We start from the raw sequence: 9551 nt of genomic DNA on the forward strand, positions 1-9551 counted from the left end.
TATGGAGTTTCTTTATCATGTTAATTGATTCCAAGTGGTGACTTTAGGAATCTTATAGTTCTTGATCATTTAAGAATACGTTTCTTGATCTAAATTCGTTTTTTTGTTATCATAGGATCATAACTTTCCTTGAACCGGTACATCGTCAATATTTACTTGTTTTGAACGAGTAAGTAGTCTTTCTTATAGTTCATTCGTCACCTTTCATCTCATTTTTGAATCATCAGTTTCCGAGTCCTAAAGCTTGAGATACGATGTTTCTTGAAACCAGCCCACAAACCACGTTTTCGTTTCAAGATCTTGATCCTGGTCAATTGGTTCTTTGTTAACTTGAAGAATCACATCAACTATGTTTTAGAGTCTAAACGTGTTTGAAGGAAAACTTATTTTTAAACGGTGACTTGGCATACCGAAACCAAATGTCAAGTGGCGACTCTGAAAAATCCTTTGAAACACGATGTTTTGTCACTTTCATGATTGAAAACCTTTTTGAGCGTAAAAATCACTTTATTATCACTTTAAAGGGGTTAAGGTGTAAAAAAAAAGGGGGTGTGACACTCATTTGCATAATGTGGTACCATTTATGCTTGAAAAAACGACATCGAAACATCAAAAACGAGCGCAACACAATCTAAACCTATCTGAAACTCACCTGAGCCTCTTGGGACCCCGTACTAACATTCCAAAAAGCCCCATAATATAACACGAACTTACTCAAGGCCTCAAATCACGCAAAACAACATCAAAACCACGAATCGCACCTCAAATCGAACTTGTTGAACTTTGAATCTTCCAACTTCCAAAACTCGTACCGAACGCTATCAATTCAACTCGGAATGAACTCAAATTTTGCACACAAGTCCCAAATAACATAACAAAGCTAATCCAATTCCCGTAACCACAATCCAAAGTCGATATCATCAAAGTCAACTCCCGGTCAGACTTATGAACATTCCAAACTTTCAAATTTCCAACTTTCACCAAATAGTGTCGGTACCTTCTAGAAATATTAAAATGCAAATCTGGGCATACACCCAAGTCCAAAATCTCCATCCGGACCTAGTGAAAACATCAAAACTCCGATCCGAGGTCAAGTACTAAAAAATCAAACTTGGTCAACTCTTCCAACTTAAAGCTTCCTAGTTGAGAATCATTCTTCCAAATCAATTCTGAATAACCAGAAACCAAAATCAACGATTCACACAAGTCATAATACATCATACATTACTGCTCAAGACTTCAAATAGCTAGACGGAATGCAAATGCTCAAAACGACCGGCTGGGTCGTTATACGCCTCCTTATAGCTGTAGTTTTTTTAAATAATATTTCAATTTAATTTGTAACTGCAACAGTTGAGATGGCCGAGTTGGTCTAAGACGCCAGATTAAGGTTCTGGTCCGAAAGGGCGTGGGTTCAAATCCCACTCTCAACATATAAACTCCCCAGACCCCACTAGGTGGGATTTTACTGGGTTGTTGTTGATATGGTAACTGTGAGATTCTGTTTTGTGAATATTTAATGGAAGATTGGGTTGTTATTGTGATTGTTGTGAAGATGACGAGAGGTTTCTGGTGATAAAATATATTATCGAGATATTTTAACAATTAATCATAATTAATTAGAGTAAAAATAGATGTAATAAATAATCCCTAAAAATAAACCTGAATGCTCAGACGGGTGAGTTACGTATCAAGTATTGGGTCGAGTAAGTTTTACTCGGATGCTCCAGTTGGCTTAACTAGGCTCCATGAGTCCCCTCCGTTAAGTTAACTTGAGGGTATAACACCAAGCAATGAAGCTCTTTCTCTAAAAGAATTTTCATAAATTATTTTCTACTAAGAGTTTGTCATTAACCAAAAAGTTTTTATATACATAATTAGGTATTGTGAGGAGCCTCATAAGGTCTTTCACTGGAAAGGAAAGCGTCAAAAAATAAGGAAATAAGTTAAGCCGGATTTCTCGTGACTATCCAAGAATTTCAATGTTTGAATCGAGGTTTGATCAATAATAACACGGTAGGAGAATTTTTTATCGAATATGTAAGGCCCCGTGAAAACTTGTGCTCAAAACTTAGAAATTCGTAGTGCCAAGTTATGAATATGTGTTAGGAACTGCGGTTCGGACCCTTTGTACTAATCTAAGCATTTAAAAATCAAGAATCAAAGTTTTCCAGAAAAGTGCTATTATGCGGTCCAGAATGCGGTCGCAAATCAAGTATGCGGACCGCATTTCTACCGCAAAGTGAGTCAGTGTGTTAGTCAAATTTGAGGTCAAAAATGCGGTCCATTATGCGATCGCATAACTGATATGCAGACCGCATAGTCGTCGCATAATTATCTTGAAATTTTGTAAAGGGCAGTCCTGCGGTGCATTATGCGACCGCAGAACGGGTATGCGGACCGCATTTCTGCCGCAAACCCAGATAGAATGATCAGATTTTGGGAGCAATTTTGCGGTCCATTCTGCGAGCCTCATTTCCACTTTGCGATCACAAATGCGATCGCAAACCTGACTCGGGGCTCCAATTTTCTAATTTTTAAACTCGACCTCCCTATCGATATATTCGGTATTATAGCTCATTTTAAGCATATCTTCTGAGGCTTTTAGAGAGAGAGAGGGTCTTAGAGAGGGAAAGTGTCTCCCATCAAATTACTCCTTGAACCTTGCTAAAACATTGAAGAAAAATCAAGTGAAGACACCTAAATTCTCATTCCCAAGAGGTAAGATTCATCACCTCAGCTCTTATTTCTATACTTAGCTATAAGGGGTCAGTAGTGAAGTAATTTATGAGTATAAGAATGAAATTCTTGCATGCATATCACACCATAGGATATTGGAAGGTAGAAAACTAAAAAGAAGGCAATTGGGAGTATAAAATGATAGAAATTCCTCACAAAAAGGGGCTAAGATCACAATGCACCTTTAGTGTTTGATGATATGCTCGAACCAAGCTAAAATCTCAATCTCGTCTCTAATTCTCAGTTCAATTTATAATTCATACACAATAGATCGAAGTGCTAAGAGTTCCGGAATTTTGTAAGGATTAAGGAAAGCTATATTGAGGTATGTATGGCTAAAACCCCCCTTTTATTAGAAATTGAGCTCCGTTGGCGTTTACGCAAATGTGGTAAGACTAGAACTTGTTGATGTACCGATTATTATCTCATATGAATTGGTTTGCAATTATATATATATATCAACATGAAGAATGTGACTTAACGTGTGTAATAAACTATCCTTGATATTTAAAGATGTGTGAAGAATACAAATCACGTGTTGACATGCCTGGGCTATAAGCCAAGATTAAAACCGAGATTGTCGTGCTAACTATGTGAAATCCTACTTGTGTTGCCACTTGAATTGCTTCTGTGTGTGCCTATGATCTCAAATTGCTAGATGGACATTGAAAATGGAAAAGATGTGATAATTGTGGCCCTAAGTGCCAATGAATGGATATGATATATGTGAAATAAAGAATCAAATGAGATGAATAATGAGAAAGGAACAACGCCTAGGTAAGGCAGCCTAGCCGATCGGGCCGTGGTCGGACACCATGCCGCACACATGGTGGTGATGTGCAAAATGTTGAATTTCGAAAAAAGGGAAATGAATTGATGACCAAGGTACATGTCTTGAATGAGGCGACCTAGCCGATCGGGTCGTGATCGGACTCCACCCCAAGATAGCGGTGGTGTTGAGAATAGTGATGAGTATATGGAAGAAATTCCCCAGATCAAGTTATGGAAATTATGTGGAAGATTGTATGGTTCATTTATGTGATGATGTGGTGTCCGGTTAAAACCTTTGAATTACTCTTGTGATTTTCTTGTTCTTATTTGATAGTTCTCTCTAGTAAAATGGTGTTTAGTTATACATACTAGTACTATTCCATAGTACTAACGTCCCTTTTGCCGGGGGCGCTACATTTTTAAATGAATGTAGGTGGCTCCATTGCGGATAGTGCCGATCGCGCGTAGCAGGTTACCTTCTCCTCAAAGTCTTGGTGAGCCCCTTCCTCCTTCAAGGGGTTGTATTGTATATCTTTTGTTGTTGTGGATTTCCATTTTGAGGTATAGCCGGGGCCTTGTTGCCGGCATTGTCGTACTCATCTTTTGTATCCTTAGAGGCTCCGTAGACATATGTGTGGGTCATGTATGGGTGTTGTGGGGCTCATGAACTATGTTGTAATTATAAACTCCTGCTTTCTATAAATTGTAACTTTATGGGAATTCCGAAAATTTACTTTAACTATGGTTTAAGCTTGTAATATGGAACGAGTTATCACTGTAACTATACTACCTTTCCTTGCCTAAATAAAAAGGTAACAGGGTTATCTTATTCATGAAGAGTGGGGTAGGAAGTGTGTGATAAGGCTTGCTCGGTTGGGTTCACTCGATCGAGCGCCGGTCGCGCCTCCAGAGGTTGGGCGTGACAAACTTGGTATCCGAGCCTAAGGTTTTAAAGTGTCCTAGGATGTCTCGGAGCCATGTCTAGTAGAGTCCTCTTATCGGTGTGTGGTCGACCACATCTATAAGTTGGAGGCTATTCGGACATTTAGGAATTTCCCCTTCTTGGATATTCTGGATCGTGCGGTGAAATTGTTCCCTCCCTAATCAGTGCGTTATTCTATCTTTCAGTAAATGGCACCTAAGAAGAAAGCGAGAATTGGCCAAGCAGCCAATGCCACCTCAGGAGTGGCTGATGATTCACTGCTTGATGTTGCGGGTGAGGGTAGTCGCCCTACTATTACTCTGCCTGATTCCTCTATTCCAGAGCAAACTACCCCAGTTCTTACACCTGTGGGGGGCACCACTATCCCTCCCATTGATACTCTTGTCTCGCCTTCAGCCCCAGCTTCCGGTTCTGGCATTTCTGATGGGGATCTTAAGGGAGCTATTCAAATGTTGACCCAGATAGTGGCCTCTCAGGCCCAGAGGTCAGGTATTGCACCCAGTTCATCTAGCCAGCAAAGGGATTCCACCAGTTCCAGGGTGAACAGATTTCTTCAGTTAGACCCTCCAGTATTTTCGGGTGCCAATCCGGAAGAGGACCCTCAGGATTTTATTGATGAGATGCACAAGACTCTCAGGGTCATGCGTGCGACTGAGACAGAGGGAGTAGAGTTGGCTGCCTACTGTCAGAAAGGGGTGGCCTATGCGTGGTTTGAGTTATGGGAGGATTCCCGGGAGGAGGGGAGCCCTCCGGCCAGGTGGAGTGAGTTCGCAGATGCCTTCATAGATCACTTCCTGCCTGCTGAGACAAGGGCAGCCCGTGCAGCAGAGTTTGAAAATTTGAAGCAAGGTAACAAGAGTGTGTGGGAGTACCACATGGAGTATGCTCACTTGTCCAAGTATGCCACTCATATGTTGCCCATAATGGAGGCCAGAGTGCGCCGATTTGTTCAGGGCCTTAATTCTTTGACCATTAATGAGGCTTCTACGGCTGCATTGAATTCGGATACGAACTATGGGAAGATGGTCGCATTTGCTCAGGCCACAGAGAGCCATAAATTGAAGAACATAATGGAGAGAGAGGGTAGCAGCAAGGCTCGGTCTACGGGCAACATGGGAGAGTCACAAAGTGGGGGAAGATCAGCTCTCAGGGGAGGATCACCAGGGCCTTCCCAGTCTATTGCCCAGTCATCAGCCAGTGCACCGCCATCAGGGCCCAGCCAGCAGCAGTGGAGTCATTTTAGGACCGGTCAGGGCAACAAGGCATCCCATCAGCGGGGTCGATCAGGAGAGAGGTCCCAGCAGCAGCAGGGGTCCCCGTGCCCCAGGTGCGGGAAGATGCACTCGGGGATTTGCTATATGGAGTTACCTATATGCTATGGATGTGGGATGAGGGGTCATATCCAGAGACATTGTCGTGTATCCCGCCAGGGAGCGGGCAGGGGCACAACTCAGCCATCCAGTCCAGCAGCTGCTACATCTTCAGCCCCTTCTCCAGCTCGAGGTCCCCCAGCACCCGCAGGGCATGGTGCAGCTAGGGGTGGTGCGCAGAGTTCAGGAGGACCCAGCCGGTTCTATGCTATGAGTGGTCGCCAGACTGCAGAGGCTTCTCCAGATGTTGTTACAGGTATTCTGACTGTCCAATCTCATGATGTGTATGCACTTATTGATCCCGGTTCCACCCTGTCCTACGTAACCCCTTTTGTTGCTATGGAATTCGGGATAATACCAGAATAGCTTCATGAACCATTCTCAGTATCTACCCCGGTGGGTGAGTCAATTTTGGCTGCTCGAGTCTATAGAGGGTGTATTGTCACGGTGCGGGGTAGGGATACCACGGCCGATCTTGTTGAGTTAGGAATGGTCGACTTTGATGTAATAATGGAGATGGATTGGCTTTATTCATGCTTTGCCAAACTTGATTGTCGGACTAGAACTATTAGGCTTGAATTCCCTGATGAGCCCGTTATTGAATGGAAGGGAGATAATATAGTGCCTAGAGGTCGGTTTATTTCCTACCTTAAGGCCGCAAAGATGATCAAGAAGGGGTGTATCCATCATCTAGTTCGGGTTGCAGAAATCAACGCCGAGGCACTTAGCCTTGAATCTGTACCAGTTGTGAATAAATTCCCGGATGTCTTTCCAGATGAGCTCCTTGGGATTCCACCAGACAGGGAGATTGATTTTGGGATCGATCTGATGCCGGGCATGCAGCCTATATCAATTCCACCTTACAGAATGGCACCGGTAGAATTGAAAGAGATAAAGGAGCAATTGAAGGATTTGTTAAAGAAGGGTTTCATCCGGCCGAGTGTGTCGCCATGGGGCGCACCGGTCTTGTTTGTAAGAAAGAAAGATGGATCGCTGCGGATGTGTATTGACTATCGGCAACTCAACAAAGTCACAATCAAAAACAAATATCCTCTGCCAAGAATAGATGACTTGTTTGATCAATTGCAAGGTGCTACGTATTTCTCAAAGATTGATTTGCGGTCCGGGTATCATCAATTGAAAATAAGGGAGCGGGATATTCCAAAAACAGCTTTCAGAACTCGGTATGGGCACTTTGAATTTATGGTGATGTCTTTTGAGCTAACAAATGCCCTGGCAGCTTTCATGGATCTTATGAATCGAGTCTTCAAGCCCTTTCTAGACTCCTTTGTGATAGTGTTCATTGACGACATTCTAGTATATTCCCGAAGTTGGGAGGACCACGCTGACCATCTCAGGGCAGTTTTGCAGACTCTTCAGCAGCATCAATTGTATGCGAAGTTTTTGAAATGTGAATTTTGGCTAGAATCTGTTGCATACTTGGGTCATGTCGTTTCCAGGGAAGGAATTATGGTTGATCCTCAAAAGATAGCAGCGGTGAAGAATTGTCCTAGACCTACCACTCCAACGGAGATTGGCAGTTTCTTGGGTTTGGCTGGGTACTACAGAAGATTTGTGGAGGGATTTTCTACTCTTGCCTCTCCATTGACTAAATTGACGCAGAAAGCAGTTAAATTCCAATGGTCCAATGCTTGTGAAAAGAGTTTCCAGGAATTGAAATCAAGGTTGACAACAGCACCGGTATTAACCCTGCCAGAGGGTACAGAGGGGTTTGTGGTGTACTGCAATGCTTCGAGAATCGGGCTTGGGTGTGTGTTAATACAATATGGCAAGGTTAGAGCTTACGCTTCCAGGTAGCTCAAAATCACGAGAAGAATTACCCAACTCATGACTTAGAATTGGCGGCAGTGGTGTTTGCTCTAAAAATTTGGCGACATTCTCTATACGGGGTCCATGTGGATGTATTCACGGACCACAAGAGCCTTCAATATATTTTCAAGCAGAAGGAGTTGAATCTGAGACAGAGAAGATGCTTAGAGTTACTTAAGGACTACGACATTGATATCCTCTATCACCCGGGAAAGGCTAATGTTGTAGCAGATGCTCTTAGTCGGAAATCTATGGGGAGCTTAGCTCATATGGAGGCAGACCAGAGGCTATTGGCGAGGGAGATTCATCAGCTGGCTAATTTGGGAGTTTGCTTGGCGAGTTCTAGTGAAGGAGGGGTAATTGTGCAAAATAGAGCCGAATCGTCGCTCGTGTCGGAGGTGAAAGAAAAGCAATTCAGTGATCCATTGCTAGCACAACTGAGGGAAGGGATTCATAGTCACAAGACCACAGCTTTTTCCTTAGGCATGAATGATGGTGCCCTACGGTACCAGACCGCCTATGTGTTCCAGATATCGACGGTGTTCGGGAAAGGATCATGGCAGAAGCTCACACATCCAGGTATTCCGTGCACCCGGGTTCTATGAAAACGTATCATGATCTCAAGGAGATTTATTGGTGGAACAACATGAAGAGGGAGGTGGCGGACTTTGTGGCAAAATGTCCAAATTGTCAGCAAGTGAAGGCCGAACATCAAAGGCCCGGTGGATTGGCTCAAAGCATAGAAATTACGATGTGGAAATGGGAAATGATTAACATGGACTTTGTGGTGGGGTTGCCGCGCACTCCACGCAAGTTTGACTCAATTTGGGTAATCGTGGATCGACTCACGAAATCAGCGCACTTCTTGCCAGTTAAAGCTACCGACACAGTGGAATAGTATGCTTAGTTGTATATCAAGGAAATAGTCAGGTTACATGGCACACCAGTCTCAATCATATCAGATCGAGGGGCTCAGTTCACAGCCAACTTTTGGAAGAAGTTTCAGCAAGGTTTGGGTACGCAAGTAAATCTTAGCACAGCTTTCACCCTAAAACTGATGGGCAAGCAGAGCGGACTATTCAGACGCTTGAGGATATGTTGCGTGCTTGTACTCTTGATTTCAAAGGTAGCTGGGATGACCATTTGCCGCTCATAGAATTTGCCTACAACAACAGCTTCCATGCTAGCATCCAGATGGCACCATTTGAGGCATTGTATGGTAGGAGATGCAGGTCTCCCATTGGGTGGTTCGAGGTTGGAGAAGCAGAATTGATAGGGCCGGACCTCGTGCATCAGGCCATAGAAAAATTCAAGATTATTAAGGAAAGGTTGAAAACTGCTCAAAGTCGCCAAAAGTCTTACTCGGATGTTCGTCGCAGAGATTTGGAGTTCAAGGAAGATGATTGAGTATTTTTGAAGGTTTCCCCTATAAAGAGTATCATGCGGTTTGGGAAAAAGGGGAAGTTGAGTCCGAGGTATGTCGGACCATACAAAATTATTCAGAGGATTGGTCAGGTGGCATACAAGCTCGATTTACCACCCGAAATGTCATTGGTACATCCGGTCTTTCATGTGTCTATGTTGAGGAAGGTAGTGGGAGACCCGTCCATTATTGTGCCAGTTGAGACTATTGACGTCAATGAAAAACTGTCGTATGAAGAAGTTCCAGTTGCCATTCTTGATAGGCAAGTTCGGAAATTGCGAAATAAGGAAATTACATCCGTAAAAGTGTTATGGCGAAATCAGTAAGTTGAGGAAGCCACTTGGGAAGCCGAGGATGAAATGAAAAAGAAGTACCCGCATTTGTTTGAATAGCCATGTAATAGCTTTTATGCATTTGATTCCTACGAACCCTTATCTTGTAATTTAATCAATAAAAACTGTCTCGTTTTGGTTAT

The 9551-nt window shown here is 43.2% G+C and overlaps 1 non-coding gene across 1 annotated transcript; it reads left to right on the forward strand.

Moving 5' to 3' along the window:
• The first annotated feature begins 1352 nt into the window (after nt 1-1352).
• Nucleotides 1353-1433, forward strand: TRNAL-AAG. Its single transcript has one exon. It is a non-coding gene; the product is annotated as a tRNA-Leu (tRNA).
• The last annotated feature ends 8118 nt before the right edge of the window (nt 1434-9551 follow it).

This window comes from Nicotiana attenuata, unplaced genomic scaffold, assembly GCF_001879085.1.
Source record: "Nicotiana attenuata strain UT unplaced genomic scaffold, NIATTr2, whole genome shotgun sequence".
Lineage (NCBI taxonomy): Eukaryota > Viridiplantae > Streptophyta > Magnoliopsida > Solanales > Solanaceae > Nicotiana > Nicotiana attenuata.